Below are 19,574 nucleotides of genomic sequence, written 5' to 3'. Positions count from 1 at the left end.
GCTGTTATTCTAGCAATTCAAATATTTTGTGGCGTTTTTCTTTTATTTTTTAATGATGGAAAATTGCTTTACAACGTGTTGGTTTCTGCTGCACGACAGTGAAAATCAGTCAAGAGGAAAATCCTCTTCCTCTGGAGCCCCCCTTCCGTCCCCCCACACCACCACTCTAGATCATCAGAGCAGGCTGGGCTTCCTGCGTTGTAGAGCAGCTTCCCACCGTTTCACATGATATGCACACATGTCAGTGCTGCTTTCTCAGTTCTTCCTACCCTCACCAGCCCCTGCTGTGTCCACAAGTCCATTCTCTACTAGGTGTGCCTGTTTCAATAAATGTCTTCATGTTGTCTTATGTTAAAAAATTGTTGTTGTTTAGTCACTAAGTCATGTCTAACTCTTTTGAGACCCCATGGACTGTAGCCCACCAAGCTCCTCTGTCCATGGGATTTCCCAGGCAAGAATACTGAAGTGGGTTGCCATTTCCTTCTCCATGGGATCTTCCCAACCCAGGGATTGAACCTTGGTCTCCTGCTTTGCAGGTGGATTCTTTACGTCTGAGCCACCGGGGAAGTCCTTATGGAATAATTGTTTCACAAAGAATTGGTTCAGTGAAACCAGGGTAAGCAAAAAAGGAAATCTGAAAAGATCATTGGCAAACTAGCAGATCCCAACATCAAAAAGGTGGGCTTGGGCTCAGGGGGTCTGACAGCTCAGACCACGTAACTGTCACTCCACTCCCCTTGGAGCCCACACTTTCCCACCTGCCCTTCTTCTTTCATACCAGTCCCTCATCCCCTCTCCCCTTTCTATCACACTGTATTCTTTCTCTCAATTTTTGCTTGTCTTCATAAACTTGGCTTCCTCAGCCTTAGATTTAAGGAGGCTCAGTTTAAATAGTTATTGGACAAACTTTAGTTTTAATATCCTGATTCCAAATGGCTGGAGAAAGAAATGGACTTTGTCAGCTTGCACTCAAGGTCCATCGCTGTGTGGTCATCGGCACCTTTAGGGGAGTGTGCCCATTTGTAAACATGGGCTGGTTTCTAACTGGAGACATGAGCAGAACCATGGTGACAGGTTGTGCCTGTGAAAGAGACGCTGAAGGCAAACTCTACTTTCAGAGTCAAGTTTCAAACAGCGTTTGTTTGTAATAAAAAGGAAAGATGGTAAAAGAAGACTTAAAGTATAAACTTTTGAATAGGAAAGTAAAAATTACTGAGGAAAAATAAGAAACAAGATGTAACAATGGAAAAATAAGACTAACATCTTTGTAACTTGAGAGATACTTCACCAAGAAGATTTTTTTTATCCCCAAAATATTATATAGAAACACTGTGGCTATCTACCTATCTATCAATCATCTATTTATCTGGAGAATCAGAGAGTTAAAAACAGACCCCTCCCACCCACATAAATGCAGAATTTCAGGGGGTTGAAAGAACCTGAGAAAAGGAGAGAATTTTCTTCATCACCAACTATCTCAAGAGACTGAAACAGAACAGATGAATGTAAGAAATGGGAAATGCTGTTTGACAAGTTCTTTTATGAATCTTGGACCTACGGTTACATTTTGGGAATATATAACTAGCATTAGTGAAATGTATCTGTGAGGCACACTATTCCAAGTGATACCTATTCACTATTTGGCTGTGTGCATACTCTGTCATGTCCACACTCAGTCACGTGTGTGCACTCTGTCGTGTCTGACTCTTTGTGACCTCATAGCTCCTCTGTCCATGGAATTTTCCAGGCAAGAATACTGGTGTGGGTTGCCATTTCCTTCTCCAGAGCATCTTCCTGAACCAGGGATCGAACTTGTGTCACTTGCAACTCCTGTATTGGTAGGCAAGTTCTTTAGCCACTGAACCACCAGGGAAGCCCATAAATAGCTGTATCCAGTCCTAGTTGCAGCTTGCTGGCTTCTCTGGTTGTGAAGTGTGGGTTTCTCTCTGGTTGTGGCAAATGGAATCTTAGTTCCTTGATCAGCAGTCTAGCCCACATCCCCCGCATTGGAAGGAAGATTCTTCACTACTGAACCACCAAGGAAGTCCCGCAAGTGATTTATATGATGCAAATTCTTAAGTTAAAACTATAAATGTAAAAAACATTCTAACTGTTCTCTATCTGGTATGCAAACCTGGATTTACACAAATATCTAAGTTCTCTCTTCTAAGACTCATATAACCATAAAAGATTTTTGTCCTCATGTATATGCTTTGCTTCAAAGTGAAATGTTATATTTTGAAGTACATGGCTTAGTGTCAGGTTCATAACTAAAATTTATTTTCTGATAAATATTTTAATTGTGAAGAATTCATGTACCTTTTATTTTGGTTTTAGAAAAGAAAGCCAATAAGTTTCAATAACTTACTCAAGAGGAGTTTTATCTTGAACATGGCAACAAAAGTCTGCATTTTTCTTCTTCTGGAAATTATTTAAAAGTAAAATAAAAAGAAGCATTTTTTTTTAAAGCTCAGGTTTTAGTAAAATAGAAAATAGATATAATTAATAGGTTCCAAAAACATTGAAGAGACTAACCAGGAGTGGAGAAAAAAAAAAAATACTAGGCTGGAATGAATAAAGGAAGAGACCAGTAGTGTCAGGTAGAAGAAATACATACTAAGAAACAGTAGTGTAGAAAGAGAAAATCATAGACCGGAGTGCAAAAATCTACCAGTTGAAACACTGTGGATGAGCTTCAGTCAAAGGAGCAGAGCAGGTGGCAGGAAGAGCCTCTCTGTCCTCAGCCACTATGAACCAAATTCCAGGAAAATTGAGTTATTACATGATGAGGGACGAAAGAAATATAGTATTTGTATAAGGAAAGTGTAAGAAAAAAATGAAGAAAAGAGCAGCAAAGATTACTAGCAGATAAACAACATCACATTGCTGACAAAGTGTGTATAGTTAAAGCTATGGTTTTTCCAATAATCATGTACAGTTGTGAGAGTCAGGCCATAAAGAAGACTGAGAGTCAAAGAATGGAGGCTTTAGAACTGTGGTGTGGAGAAGACTCTTGAGAGTCCCTTGGATGGCAAGGAGATCCAGCCAGTCAATCCTAAAGGAAATCAACCCTGAATATTCATTGGAAGGACTGATCCTGAAGCTGAAGCTCCAATACTTTGTCCACCTGATGCAGAGAGCCAACTCATTGGAAAAGACTCTGATGCTGGGAAAGATTGAAGGCAGGGCAGGAGGACAAGGGGACGACAGAGGATGATAGTTGGATGGCACCAGTGACTCAATGAAGATGAGTTTGAGTCCCCTGGGGGAGGACACGGCGACACACTCCAGTATTCCTGCTTGGAGAATCCACATGGATAGAAGAGCCTGGAGGGCTGCAGTCCACAGGGTCGCAAAGGATTGGACATGACTGGGAGATAGGGAAACCTGGCTTGCTGTAGCCCATGGGGTCGCAAATGGGAATATCTTTCCTTTTCTCCTTTGCTTCTAGCTTCTCTTCTTTTCTCAGCTCTCTGTAAGGCCTCCTCAGACAACCATTTTGCCTTTTTGCATCTCTTTCTCTTGGGAATGGTCTTGACCACTGCCTCCTGTACAATGTCACAAACCTCCGTCTACAGTTCTTCAGGCACTCTGTCCATCAGATCTAATCCATTGAATCTATTTGTCACTTTCACTGTTATAATTGTAAGGGATTTGATTTAGGTCATACCTGAATGCTCTGGTGGTTTTCCCAACTTTCTTCAATTTAAGTCTGAATTTGGCAATAAGGAGTTCATGAGCTGAGCCACAGTCAGCTCCCAATCTTGTTTTTTTGCTGACTGTATAGAGCCTCTCCTTCTTTGGCTGCAAAGAATATAATCAACTGATTTTGGTATTGACCATCTGGTGATGTCCATTTGTAGCATCTTCTCTTGTGTTGTTGGAAGAGGGTGTTTGCTATGACCAGTGCACTCTTTTGGCAAAACTCTGTTAGCCTTTGCCCCGCTTCATTCTGTACTCCAAGGCCAAATTTGCCTGTGATTCTAGGTATCTCTTGACTTCCTGCTTTTGCATTCCAGTCCTCTATAATGAAAAGACCATCTTTTTTGGGTGTTAGTTCTAGAAGGTCTTGTAGGTCTTTATGCTGCTGCTGCTGCTAAGTCGCTTCAGTCGTGTCTGACTCTGTGCGACCCCATAGACGGCGGCCCACCAGGCTCCTGCGCCCCTGGATTCTCCAGGCAAGAACACTGGAGTGGGTTGCCATTTCCTTCTTCGATGCATGAAAGTGAAAAGTGAAAGTGAAGTTGCTTAGTCGTGTCCGACTTTTGGCGACCCCATGGACTGCAGCCCACCAGGCTCCTCCATCCATGGGATTTTCCAGGCAAGAGTACTGGAGTGGGGTGCCACTGCCTCCTCTGGTAGGTCTTCATAGAACCGTTCAATTTCAGCTTCGTCAGCATTACTGGTCAGGGCATAGACTTGGATTACTGTGATATTGAATAGTTTGCCTTGGAAACGAACAGAGATCATTCTGTCGTTTTTGAGATTGCATGCAAGTACTGCATTTTGGACTCTCTTGTTGACCATGATGGCTACTCCATTTCTTCTAAGGGATTCTTGCCCACAGTAATAGATATAATGGTTATTTGAGTTAAATTCACCCATTCCAGTCCACTTTAGTTCACTGATTCCTAAAATGTCAGTATTCACTCTTGCCATCTCCTGTTTGACCACTTCCAATTTACCTTGATTCATGGACCTAACATTCCAGATTCCTATGCAATATTGTTATCTACAGCATTGGACTTTACCTCCATCACCAGTCACATCCAAAACTGGGTGTTGTTTTTGCTTTGGCTCCATCTCTTCGTTCTTTCTGGAGTAATTTCTCCACTGTTATCTGGTAGCATATTAGGTGCCTACCGACCTGGGGACTTCATCTTTCAGTAGTCTATCTTTTTGCCTTTCATACTGTTCATGGGGTTCTCAAGGCAAGAATACTGAAGTGGTTTGCCATTCCCTTCTCCAGCGGACCACATTTTGTCAGACCTCTACCATGACATATTTGCCTTGGGTGGCTCTACACACGGCATGGCTCATAATTTCTTTGAGTCAGACAAGGCTGTGAATTAAGAAGAGGTGATAAGAATACACAGAACTATGCAAAAACGATCATCAAGACCCAGATAACCACGATGGTGTGATAACTCACCTAGAGCCATACATCCTGGAATGTGAGGTCAAGTGGGCCTTAGGAAGCAGCACTATGAACAAAGCTAGTGAAGGTGGTGGAATTGCAGTTTCAAATTGCTGTTTCAAATCATAAAAGATGATGCTGTGAAAGTGCTTCACTCAATATTGCAGCAAATTTGGAAAACTCAGCAGTGGCCACAGGACTGGAAAAATTCAGTTTTCATTCCAATCTCAAAGAAAGGCAATGCCAAAGAATGTTCAAACTACTGCACAATTGCACTTATCTCACATGCTAGCAAAGAAATGCTCAAAACTCTGCCAGCCAGACTTCAACAGTATATGAACTGTGAACTTCCAGATGTTCAAACTGAATTTAGAAAAGGTAGAGGAACCAGAGATCAAATTGCCAACATATGTTGGATTATACAAAAAGAAAGAGAGTTCCAGAAAAACATCTATATATGCTTTATTGACTATGCCAAAGCCTTGACTGTGTGGATCACAACGAACTGTGGAAAATTCTGAAAGAGATGGGAATACCAGACTACCTGACCTGCCTCTTGAGAAACCTGTATGCAGGTCACGAAGCAACAGTTAGAACTGGACATGGAACAACAGACAGGTTTCAAGTAGGGAAAGGAGTATGTCAAGGCTGTATATTGTCACCCTGCTTATTTAACTTATATGCAGAGGACATCATGAGAAATGCTGGGTTGGAGGAAACACAGGATAGAACCAAGATGGCTGAGAGAAATATCAATAACCTCAGATATGCAGACGACACCACCCTGATGGCAGAAAGCAAAGAGTAACTAAACAGCCTCTTGGTGAAATTGAAGGAGGAGAGTGAAAATGTTGGCTTAAAACTCAAGATTTAGAAAACTAAGATCATTGCATACGGTCCAATCACTTCATGGCAAATAGATGGGGAAACAGTAGAAAGAGTGACAGGCTTTATTTTTTGGGGGCTCCAAAATCACTGCAGTTGGTGACTGTAGCCATGAAATTAAAAGAAGGAAATTAGATTTCCTTCCTCCTTGAAAGGAAAGCTAAAATCAACCTAGAGAGCATATTAAAAAGCAGAGACATTAGTTTTTCAACAAAGATCCACCTAGTCAAAGCTATGGTTTTTCCTGTAGTCTTGTATGTGTATGAAAGTTGGACTATATAGAAGCTGAGTGCTGAAGATTTGATGCTTTTGGACAGTGGTGTTGGAGAAGACTCTTGAGAGTCCCTTGGACTGCAAGGAGATCCAACCAGTCCATCCTAAAGGAAATCAGTCCTGAATATTCATTGGAAGAGCTGATGCTGAAGCTGAAACTCCAATGCTTTGGCCACCTGATGCGAAGAACTGACTGGCTAGAAAAGACCCGAATCCTGGGAAAGAATGAAGGCGGTAGGGGAAGGTAACGACAGAGGATGAGATGGTTGGACGGCATCCCTGACTCAGTGGACATGGGTTTGAGGAAGCTCCGGGAGTTGCTGATGGACAGGGAGGCCTGAAGTGCTGCAGTCCATGGGGTCACGAAGAGTTAGATGGGACTGAGCCACTGAACTGAACCGAACTGAACTGATAGGGTCGCAAAATGTTGGACATGACTTTGCGACTGACTAACAACAATGAACATTCATTGGAGAAATATTGCCCTGGAGAAGATAAAAATTGTAATTAAAACACTGGCTTAAGTTTAAAACAATACACCAATATATAGTGAATAGTTGCCTGTGAGGAAAGACCACAAAACAAGAATAATTCAAAATAATCAAGGACAAAGGAGGAAATGAGGAATGAGCTGAGAGAAATATAATATAATTGTTATAGAGATAAATGCAAATAAAAGGCAGAAGGGATACTGTGGGAAGCATAGGAGAGGACAGAGAGGGGATAAAATGAAAAAAGTAAGCAAAATAAACAAAAAATAGAAATTTGTTAAAAGTAAAAAAGAGAATTCAAACCATGAAACACAAGGAAAGGTAATCCAACACATGCAAAATTGGTAGAACAAAGCAGTAAGATGGAAAAATATTTAAAGATATACTGGAAGAAATAAAATTAAGATTCCAGTTTATATCTAGAAAGATTATACTCTATGCCTAGCAAGACTTTTCCTAAAATGGTTAACTGTGAGGCACAAAATGATAAAGCTATTGGAGCTCACACACAAGTGCCAGGCACAACTTATTTTACTGTGTTTTACTTTATTGTACCTTAAGGATATTGCTTTTTTTTTTTTTTTTTTTTTGGTCACAAGTTGCCAGTTTGTTGCATCCTGATTCCAGTAAATCTCTGAGCACCATTTTCCAACAGCATTTGCTGACTTCATGTCTCTGTGTTACGTTTTGGTAATTCTTGCATTATTTCAAGCTTTTTCATTACTATTACGTTTGTTATGGTGATCTATAGTCTCTGATGTTACTACTACAACTCACTGATGGCTCAGATAATGCTTAGCATTTTTTAGCAAAAAGTTTTTTTCCTTTGAGCATTTTTAAGATTTATTAACTTCAGAACTATAAATACTATAAGCTTACAAAGTAATTTGAATGTTTATTTATATTTTTATATACCTACTTACTGTTGTAAATTTTATTTATTTAGTATTTTTAACTGAAGTATAGTTGTTGTACAATTTTATATAAGTTATAAGTATACAGCATAGTAACTCACAATTTTTAAAGGTTATATTCCATTTATAGATATTATAAAATATTGGCTATATTCTCTGTTGTGTTATATATCTTTGTAGCTTATTTTATAACTAATAATTTATACCACTTACTTACTCCCTTACTTCCCTTCTCCCCTTCCTTCTCCATAGTGATAACAATAGTTTATTCTCAACATCTATGAGTCTGCTTTTTTTTTTGCTTAATTAGCTAGTTTGCTATATTTTTTAGATTCCACATACAAGTAATACCATACAGTGTTTGTCTTTTTTTGTGTGACTTATACTTATTTCATTTAGCATAATGTCCTCCAAGTCCACCTATGTTCCTGCAAATGGCAAAATATTGTTCTTTTGAATGGCTAGATGTATTGAATTCTGTGTGTGTGTGTGTGTATGTGCATGCGAGCATGTGTATCCTTCACCCATTCATCTGCTGATGAACACTTAGGTTTAGATTGCTTCCATATCCTGGCAGTTGTAAATAGTGCTGCTCTGAATATTTCTAATTAATGTCTTTTTTTTTCCTTTTGATATATACCCAGGGATGGAATTGCTGAGTCATATACTAACTCTATTTTTAGTTTTTTGAGAAACTTCCATACTGTTTTCCACAGTGACTGCACAACACTTCACATTTGCACCAACACTATAGGTTTTTCTCCACACCCTCTCCAGTATTTATTATTTGTAGATTCTTTTTTGATTGTCATTCTGACAGGTGCGAGATGACATCTCACTGTGGTTTTGATTTGTATTTCCCTGGTGATTAGTGTTGTTGATCATCTTTTCATGTGCCTGTTGGCCATCAAAAAAATGTCTACTCATTTCTTCTGCCCATTTTTAAACTGGGTTATCTGTTTTCTGATGTTGAGTTGTATGCGCTGTTTGTATAGGTTGACTATTAACCCCTTATCAGACAGGTCACATCATTTGTAAACATTTTTGTCCATGCCTTAGGCTGTCTTTTCATTGTGTTGATGGCTTCCTTTGTCGTGCAAAAGCTTTTAAGTTTAATTAGGTCCCATTTGTTTATTTTTCCTTTTATTTCCTTTGCATTAAGAGACAGATCCCCAAAAATATTTCTATGATTTATATCAAAGAGTTTTCTGTCTGTTTTCCTCTAGGAGTTTTACGTTATTTGATCTTACACAAAACGTTTAAGGTGATATCAAAAAAGAAACAATAACAAAAACACTATACAGGAACAGATAAATGCAGGTAGATTAGTTCTAACAGATATGGAACACTTTTGTAGGACCTTTATAATTAAAATAGCTTGGATATAGGGTTATCGTTATCATCTTTCTAAAGTCCATATATATGTGTTAGTATACTGTAATGGTCTTTATCTTTCTGGCTTACTTCGCTCTGTATAATGGGTTCCAGTTTCATCCATCTCATTAGAACTGATTCAAATGAATTCTTTTTAATGGCTGAGTAATATTCCATGGTGTATATGTACCACAGCTTCCTCATCCATTCGTCTGCTGATGGGCATCTGGGTTGCTTCCATGTCCTGGCTATTATAAACAGTGCTGCGATGAACATTGGGGTGCACGTGTCTCTTTCAGATCTGGTTTCCTTGGTGTGTATGCCCAGAAGTGGGATTGCTGGGTCATATGGCAGTTCTATTTCCAGCTTTTTAAGAAATCTCCACACTGTTTTCCATAGTGGCTGTACTAATATATATGGACTTTAGAAAGATGATAACGATAACCCTATATGCAAAACAGAAAAAGAGACTCAGATGTATAGAACAGACTTGTGGACTCTGGGAGAAGGCGAGGGTGGGATGTTTCAAAAGAACAGCATTGAAACATGTATATTATCTAGGGTGAAACAGATAACCAGCTCAGGTTGGGTACATGAGACAAGTGCTCGGGCCTGGTGCACTGGGAAGACCCAGAGGGATCGGGTGGAGAGGGAGGTGGGAGGGGGGACTGGGATGGGGAATACATGTAAATCCATGGCTAATTCATTTCAATGTATAACAAAAACTACTGTAATGATGTAAAGTAATTAGCCTCCAACTAATAAAAAAAAAAAGAAAAAAAAATAAAATAAAATAGCTTGGTACTTTTCTTCTAATATCATATAGACTAGTGGAAATATATTTTTAAAAACCTCTATACTTACAGATATTCAGTATAAATGAAATAATTCCCTGGTGGCTCAATCAGTAAAGAGTCTGCCTGCAGTGCAGTAGACCTGGGTTCGATTCCTGGGTCAGGAAGATCCCCTGGAGAAGGAATTGGCACCCAACTCTAGTATTCCTGCATGGAAAATTCCACAGACAGAGGAGCCTGGTGGGCTTCTGTAGCCCATGGGGTCTCAAGATTTGGACATGACTGGGCGACTAAACCCACCTACCTTTTACCTTTCTTCTACTAACATCATGTAGACTAATAGAACTACATTTGAAAAAACCCTATACTTACAGATATTTAGTGTAAACTAAAGTTGGTGTCTCAAACCAGTGAGGGAAAATATGGACTATGCAATAAATATTATTGAGAAAATGAGGCTAGCCATCTGGAAAGAAGTTAATTTGGATCTCTACCTCCCAGTGAACAGCTGGAACAACTCTATGTGGGTCAAAGATTTAAATGTAATTAATGAAAATTGGAATTTATTTATAACCTAACCATGGTGAAGTACTTTCTAACTATAACTTACAATCCAAAAGCCATAAAAAAAAATCAGTCTGATGAGTTCACTACTTCAGAGACAGTAATCAAACCACAAAACATATACTTGATCAAAAACAAACAAACATAAACTGAGCATAGTCACAATTTTAATGATTAGATTTTCTTGCTAAATAAAAAGATGCAGTAGGCTATGTGATAGAGTTTCCTCAACTCTCTATCAAATTTTGGCAAAAATTTGTCAATATCCTCTACTAGTAAGGCTGTGGAATCAAGTAATCACATATATTGGAAATGTGGAAATGTAATTGTTCTATAGGAGAGAAATTTACCAGTATTGATCAAAATGATCAATGCATACCCTTTGGTCTATCAATTCTACTTTCAAGGATATGTCCCATGAATATATTCACAGGGTAAAAATGGCATATATACTATATAATTTGTTGTAACATTATTTTTGATAGCAAAATGTTCTAAATTTTCATTAATACAGGATGGTAAGATGAATACAGGTCCTTTTTTTTGTCTATAAACTGCCACTATGAAACAATTAAAAAAATAAAAGAACCCATTCTGTTGTATAATAAAAATATCTCTGGTGTCTATCAGATATTAAATAAACCAAGATTCAGCCCACTTTGGGTCATATGCTACCACCTGTATTAAGAAGTTGGAAGAGGAGACAGCATTATAGTCATTATAGTTTTTGCTTATGTGATCCTGAGAGTATGTCTAGAAGGATATACAAGAAAATAATAATAGTAGTTACCTGGTTGGAGGTGAGATGGATGTTAATTCGGCAGAGGGAGAGCACAAGTGCTAGGGTTGTTCTTTTATTTTGTTATATCTAGAAAGGTTACACCATATGCCAGATGAGAATTAGTCTCTTTCTTCTTTTACTTCTTATTTTGAATCATATGAATGTATTATCTTTTCAACAATGTAGTAACTACTGTGAATATAAGAGTTATAATACTTTCATATATGTGTATGAGCGTAATAATGCTGAATGAACTTGAGTGAGATTCATTGACACCTTTGTAATATATTCTAGATTTTTTGGCTTTTTTGGTACAGACGTTTCCAGTTGATTCATTCTAAATGTTTATGTAAAGTAAACTATTACTTTTCCCCACGCACATTTTGACAATTTTTGCCTGCAGTGTCAGTTATTCCTGGGATGTACATTTTCCCCTTTGCACATTAACTTCTAATTTACTAATGATGTTTGAGGGTTTGACATCAATGGGCTTAATAGTTCTAATGCAATGGGAATTGCTCTTTTTAGTCATATGACAAGAAATGTGTTGCAACTGCCTATTACTTGTACTATTTATAAGTGGAATAGAATGTGTGGTGAACACAGTCGTGGGTTGACTATAGATGTATGAAATTTGAGGGACAAATTTGAATCCATTGCTGGGTTGGCATTATTTGGAGTGATCCCTAACCTAATAGAGAGCCTTTTTATGGCTGAACTGAGGTTTTGTAGCAGCCTCTGGAGTAATGAGATAGGAAATGGACAAATACACAGTCACTTAGCTGGCCAACTGCTGGTCCAGGGAAGACACAGATGCAGCGAATCAGTCACCATTTCATCAACCTGTGTGGAATTACCACTTTCAGTTCAGTTCAGTTCAGTCACTCAGTCGTGTCCAACTCTGTGACCCCATGAACTGCAGCATGCCAGGCCTCCCTGGCCATCACCAACTCCCGGAGTCCACCCAAACCCATGTCCCTTGAGTCGGTGATGCCATCCACTTTAGCCTAGGAAATATTTTCTAATTTCCCTCTGTTTATTTTTTGATCAGTTGGTTATTTAAGATGTGTTATTTAGTATACACAATTTAGAAGGCCCCAAATTTCCTGTTAGAGAACATACTTTGTATGATTTCGGTCCTTTCAAATTCACTGAGGCTTACTTTGTAGACATTGAGTGAAATTTGTAATTTATTACTGCTAAGTATATGTGTCAAGAAATAATGACAACAAAGAACCTAGCATTTCAAAGATATTTCTAAAATAAGCAGCTATATACAACTGAATCTTATCACACTGTAAATCATTTAAAGACCAAACTGAAAATACAGAGTCTGGAAATATGGCACAAAATGAAAATCACATCATCTAAATTTAGGAGCATCTGAGAACATGGATGTAAGCTAGTTTCCATCTTTGTTGGATGGATGTCTTCACAGGCTGTTCATTTCCCTGTTGGGTAATATGATGAAAACACCATAGCTTCACATGTTCTTTTGCTTTATTCTTACCCATGAGTCTTTTCTGCATGAAATAGCCCAGATCGGCTACTTTTGATTGACGTATTCTCTTATCACAGATGATTGCGGTTGTCCCTCTTCAGGTGTTAGGGATTTTCATGACAGAGGACTCTACATGGTAAGATGAATTCTGCAGTGTTTGTAGCAGAGACGTGATGTATCACAAATCCCACTTCTGTTTCTTCCTGGACTGACTTCTAGGCCTCTAAGTTTTGTTCTCTGAGTCCCTTTTAAAACTTGTTGATGACTCTAAAAATGCTTTTATTGGTGTGTATTCTGTGTATTTATATTTTCTATATAGGAAATTAAACTAAGAACTTTGAACATCTTAATTTATGTAAAAAATAATAAATCCAGCCCATGTTATATAAATAATATTTATCATGAAATATAACTATATTTTCTACAACAGAAATAGAAAAATGGCACTTTGTATGTATCTACAAAGCAGAAACAGACTCACAGACATAGAGAACACACTTGTAATTGCCAAGGGGGAAGGAGGCAGGGAGTGATGGATGGGAGTTTAGGATTAGCAGGTGCAAACTATTATATACAGGATGGATAAACAACAAGGCCCTACCATACAGCACAAGGAACTATATTCAATATCCTATGATAAACCATTATGGAAAAATGTATATATATTCTTATATATATATATATATATATATATATATATATATATTAATCACTTTGCTGTACAGGAGAAATTAACAGAACATTATAAATCAACTATCCTTCAATAAAAAAGGAAATAATAATATAGATATAAATCCAGAAAATAGAAAAATGGTATTGTTTGTTTGCAAATCTCTTTTATGTCTAGATTAACAGGACAATGCTGTATTCACCCGCCTGTCTCTAAATTCAATTTGTTGCAATATATTGTTTTGGTTGAAGTAAATACAAAGGAAATATGACCTCAAACAGACCTGCATGTAGCTTGAAAATGGACTAGCATTTTAAAAGTATTCTCATTGTAGACATTAATTGTAGTTATAATTATAGACTTCTTCTTTGATTTTCTACCAAAATTGGGCATGGAGTAATTTCTTTCTTTCTTCTTTTCTTTTTTTTTTAGCTGGAGCTTGGGGAGCCATTCACATTTCTTGCTGGGTCTCAGTTCCCTGACCAGGGATTGAACCTGGGCAATGGCATTGAAAGCTCAGAATCCTAACCACTAGTCCACCAAGGAATTCCTGAGACATGCTGTCTTTTTCTTAAAGGTTAGTTGCCAAGAACTTTACATACACTGCTGCATTTATCTAACTTGTTCTCTGGATATATCTATTTTTTAATGTATTGACTATCATGCATAAGTTTTGTAACAATAAGTGTCAGTCACTTGGAAAATATAAGTTCACTGGCTTGTGCAAATCTGCCTTCAACTGTTAGAAATGTAAAAGTATGAGACATTTACATTCCCACTAACTATGAGTCAATTCTAGAAACTGGGCAGCCAGGAAAGAAAGCAAAATCTAGAATGAACAGTCTGATGTGGCCTGTCTGATGTGTTTTCACAGGGTGAAAACAAGTGGAAGCTTCTAAATTGGTGGAGCCATAGGATGTGAAGAAGAGACAACTGTGGAGATCCTTCCCCCAAACAAACGTGGAGATAATCAGGGAACTCTTCACCCATCAAGACCTGGGAAACTTTGGACCTACGAGAGCAGTTTGTCCAAGGCTCTGAGGGAGAGTGGGCAGAAGTTGCCCAGTCCCCCACCTCCCAGTACTCAGAGAATAGGTGTGCTATGATCACATGGCCGCCTTGGTTGACAGGTCAGCAACCCACAAACAGCCCATCTGCCCTTGAAGGTGAATATCCTGTATCACCCAGAAGCTTTGGAATTTCAACTGATTTTGGAATTTAGGTAAGAAGTGAAGTACATTCCTTGGGGTAGGAGCGAGTGTCCCTTTGTTTGAGAGGAAGAAGGAAATGAATGTTTGGGCACAAGAAGAGAGGACTAGGGCAGGGACTGCCAGGGTTTCGTCGCCATTTCCTTTCCCCTGAATACAGAGCTCAGCTTGATTTCTGAGCACTCCTTGGGGTTGAGTGTGGATAAATTGGTGACGACATGGCAGTGTTGTCATGCGAACAGAGACACTGATGCTAGCTTAACTAAGCAAAAATGACACTGTGGTGTTAAACAGCAGATTTATCTAGTGTTACCATTGTTGTAATACTAATCTTAATTAGCCAGTGTTGCTAACAAAATGGATTGCACTTTCAAAGTTTATCCCTGGGTTGGGAAGTTCCCCTGGAGAAGGAAATGGCAATCCACTCCAATATTCTTGCCTGGAGAATCCCATGGATGGAGGAGCCTGGTGGGCTACAGTCCATGGGGTTGCGAAGAGTCGGACACGACTGAGTGACTTCACTTAGTATGTCATATATGAAATAATTTCTGTGAGCCATTCAGTGGCTGAGTTGAGTAGTTCAATGAAAAATATCATGTGGAGGTGGTATTTTATATCCATTTAGTAATTAACATATAGTCAGACATCTGATGTTTAGGGTTGTTAGGAAAATTGTTCATTTGAAAATGTTTCAAAAATAAGGTTATAGTAGAGCCTGAAGTCAGGCAGGTTGATTCCTCCAGTTCCATTCTTCTTTCTCAAGATTTCTTTGGCTATTCGAGGTTTCTTGTATTTCCATACAAATTGTGAAATTATTTGTTCTAGTTCTGTGAAAAATACCATTGGTAACTTGATAGGGATTGCATTGAATCTATAGATTGTTTTGGGTAGTATAGTCATTTTCACAATATTGATTCTTCCAATCCATGAACACGGTATATTTCTCCATCTATTTGTGTCCTCTTTGATTTCTTTCATCAGCGTTTTATAGTTTTCTATATATAGGTCTTTTGTTTCTTTAGGTAAATATACTCCTAAGTATTTTATTCTTTTTGTTGCAATGGTGAATGGTATTGTTTCCTTAAATTCTCTTTCTGTTTTCTCATTGTTAGTGTATAGGAATGCAAGGGATTTCTGTGTGTTAATTTTATATCCTGCAACATTACTATATTCATTGATTAGCTCTAGTAATTTTCTGGTGGAGTCTTTAGGGTTTTCTATGTAGAGGATCATGTCATCTGCAAACAGTGAGAGTTTTACTTCTGCTTTTCCAGTCTGGATTCCTTTTACTTCTTTTTTTGCTCTGATTGCTGTGGCCAAAACTTCCAAAACTATGTTGAATAGTAGTGGTGAGAGTGGGCACCCTTGTCTTGTTCCTGATTTTAGGGAAAATGCTTTCAATTTTTCACCATTGAGGGTAATGCTTGCTGTGGGTTTGTCATATATAGCTTTTATTATGTTGAGGTATGTTCCTTCAATTCCTGCTTTCTGGAGAGTTTTAATCATAAATGGATGTTGTATTTTATCAAAGGCTTTTTCTGCATCTATTGAGATAATCATATGGTTTTTATCTTTCAATTTGTTAATGTGGTGTATTACATTGATTGATTTGCAGATATTAAAGAATCCTTGCATTCCTGGGATAAAGCCCACTTGGTCATGATGTGTGATCAGGCTCTACTACAAAGCCACAGTCATCAAGACAGTATGGTACTGGCACAAAGACAGAAATATAGATCAATGGAACAAAATAGAAAGCCCAGAGATAAATCCACGTACCCATGGACATCTTATTTTCAACAAAGGAGGCAAGGATATACAATGGAAAAAAGACAACCTCTTTAACAAGTGGTGCTGGGAAAACTGGTCAACCACTTGTAAAAGAATGAAACTAGAACACTTTCTAACACCATACACAAAAATAAACTCAAAATGGATTAAAGATCTAAATGTAAGACCAGAAACTATAAAACTCCTAGAGGAGAACTTCGGCAAAACACTCTCCGACATAAATCACAGCAGGATCCTCTATGACCCACCTCCCAGAATATTGGAAATAAAAGCAAAAATAAACAAATGGGACCTAATGAAACTTAAAAGCTTTTGCACAACAAAGGAAACTATACACAAAGTGAAAAGACAGCCTTCCTAATGGGATAAAATAAAAGCAAACGAAGCAACAGACAAAGGATTAATCTCAAAAATATACAAGCAACTCCTGCAGATCAATTCCAGAAAAATAAATGACCCAGTCAAAAAATGGGCCAAAGAACTAAACAGACATCTCTCCAAAGAAGACATACAGATGGCTAACAAACACATGAAAAGATGCTCAACATCACTCATTATCAGAGAAGTGCAAATCAAAACCACAATGAGGTACCATTTCACGTCAGTCAGAATGGCTGCTATCCGAAAGTCTACAAGCAATAAATGCTGGAGAGGGAGTGGAGAAAAGGGAACCCTCTCACACTGTTGGTGGGAATGCAACCTAGTACAGCCACTATGGAGAATAGTGTGGAGATAGCTTAAAAAAACTGGAAATAGAACTGCCATATGACCCAGCAATCCCACTCCTGGGCATACACACCGAGGAAACCAGATCTGAAAGAGACACGTGCACCCCAATGTTCATCACAGCACTGTTTATAATAGCCAGGACATGGAAGCAACCTAGATGCCCATCAGCAGATGCATGGATAAGGAAGCTATGGTACATATACACAATGGAATATTACTCAGCCATTAAAAAGAATTCATTTGAATCAGTTCTAATGAGATGGATGAAACTGGAGCCCATTATACAGAGTGAAGTAAGCCAGAAAGATAAAGACCAATACAGTATACTAATGCATATATATGGAATTTAAAAAGATTGTAGTGATAACCCTATATGCAAAACAGAAAAAGAGACACAGATGTACAGAAAAGACTTTTGGACTCTGTGGGAGAAGGCGAGGGTGGGATGTTTCAAGAGAACAGCATCGAAACATGTGTATTATCTAGGGTGAAACAGATCACTAGCCCTGGTTGGATGCGTGAGACAAGTGCTCTGGGCTGGTGCACTGGGATGACCCAGAGGGATGGGATGGGGAGGGAGGTGGGAGGTGGGATCAGGATGGGGAACACTTGTAAATCCATGGCTGATTCATGTCAATGTATGGCAAAAACCACTACAATATTGTAAAGTAATTAGCCTCCAACTAATAAAAATAAATGAAAAAAAAAATAGAATAAAGTTATAGAGTGCTTTTTATCTGCTCTCAATTTTATCGGAAGAATATTTATATATAAAAAATAGGCAGAAACAAAGATTATATTGAAAGGACGGCTTTAATTAACTAAAGAAATTGGATTTGGAGGCAATTAAAGGGTAGAACTAAGCTTGCAGGAAAGTTAATCAGTGATAATTAAGATAAAATTAAGAAACATTGTGGATCAAAGCAAGTTTAGAAAATACAATGAAATAGAGAATAGCTTAATGTTGCTTCATGTAAGAAAGAATGGAACTCCTGATGAAAACAGAGAAAACAAATGATAATATATTATGAAAAGTAAACTAGAAAAAGACATTTATTTATCCATAAATAGATCAATAAGCAAACCTTTAAAGTTATCTCGGAGAAGGGATTGACATTTTTAACAAATGCAAAAAAGCATGTATAATTAAAAAGCATGATGATTCAACAATAGAATGGATAAAGGAACTGCGATATGTCCATGGAATGGAAAATCATAAAGTGATAAATAAAGAATGACTTGTTTTCCAAGTGTAATTGAGGGAAAGAAGCCACACAGAAAGAAGTAGGTACTTTATAATTTTATTTACATGAAGACATTATATTCAGGATCACAGGATTTTTTAATTTTTCTTTTTTTATGTGAATACATTTTACCATTTCTAATACTAATGCCCTCAGTCAACTGCCTGTGCTAATATTATTGCTTATTATCAATATACCATCACGGGTTTGATTTTTTTCCCTCTGCCTGAATCTCGAAAGAGACGAAGCTTAATGAAAACTCTGGATCTGTCAGGACGATTTAAGTTCTAGACCTCCCTGTGCTACACTAGCAACATATAATCTTGGGGAAAATCACATTGTTTCTTTGGAGATCAATTTCCTCATTTGATTGGCTTATGGAATAGAACCAAGGGCATCAATCGGACTCTAGTGCCAACATAATTGCAACTATATAATTTGACCTAACAGTGACAGTGACACCATTTTCTTTCCTAATTAGAAAGACAATAACCTCATCCTTCGCTACCTGAGTATAACTACTTTAAAATTTGTACTCTCCTGAGTACATTGTAATATAACCAATACTCTATTGATAACAAGCATATGTAAGCATCAAGCAGACAATTCCAATAGCACACATCTGTAAATGGAAACCAGAGTTAACTCTATGCCTGCTGGTCTTTTCCATAGTAAAATGTACATATTACTAAAGCAAATAGGAACTGTAACAGCTGCAAATTCAGGACTTACCAATTTGGCAGTTCTGTGAAGACTGTGCAAATTATTGGCACTTGTACTATGCTTGGAGGCCACTTTGCAAAAGAAAAAAAAAAAAGGAAGCAATTTTATCCTAACATGGATTTTAAAACAAGTGTATTGTCTTGGAGGGCACACAGTGTGGAGATTCACATCAAACTAATACTTTGGACAAATATCTTGGGAAAATTGGGTGTCACGTGACTTTTATACCTGCGACCAGGCTTTGACCTTGAAGAGGCAAAATAAAATTTTCTCTTCAAACAAAATTGGGTGTGCAAGTGTGTGGATTGGATAAGCAAAAACTCAAAAAGAGAGAATTCCTATAGCGATGGATGAATGATCCTTGTATGCAATTTTAAAACTATGGATGTTACAAAGAAAAAAAATGCAAATCAAATCCCACCTCTTTAAGAGATAAAGTTATGATATACTTTTATAAAATTGAAATCATTTAGCATATTAATTCTCCATCCTTGT

At 37.8% G+C, this 19,574-nt stretch overlaps 1 long non-coding RNA gene across 6 annotated transcripts in view; it reads left to right on the top strand.

Annotated features, from left to right (window-relative positions):
• LOC139036537 (uncharacterized) overlaps positions 1 to 17,664 on the top strand; it is a 37,118-nt gene extending 19,454 nt beyond the window's left edge. For 3 of the 6 annotated variants that reach the window (XR_011489302.1, XR_011489304.1, XR_011489310.1), the window contains 4 exons: positions 537 to 616; positions 13,817 to 13,961; positions 14,259 to 14,606; positions 16,208 to 17,664. This is a non-coding gene — a long non-coding RNA (uncharacterized lncRNA). The remainder of the gene's footprint in view (positions 1 to 536; positions 617 to 13,816; positions 13,962 to 14,258; positions 14,607 to 16,207) is intronic. The other 3 variants (XR_011489303.1, XR_011489305.1, XR_011489308.1) reach the window with 1 other exon arrangement.
• The last annotated feature ends 1,910 nt before the right edge of the window (positions 17,665 to 19,574 follow it).

The sequence above is a fragment of the Odocoileus virginianus genome, chromosome 1, assembly GCF_023699985.2.
Source record: "Odocoileus virginianus isolate 20LAN1187 ecotype Illinois chromosome 1, Ovbor_1.2, whole genome shotgun sequence".
In the NCBI taxonomy this organism is placed as follows: Eukaryota; Metazoa; Chordata; class Mammalia; order Artiodactyla; family Cervidae; genus Odocoileus; species Odocoileus virginianus.
Note: the sequence above shows the minus strand (reverse complement) of the source record. Positions and strands in the feature narration are given on the sequence as shown.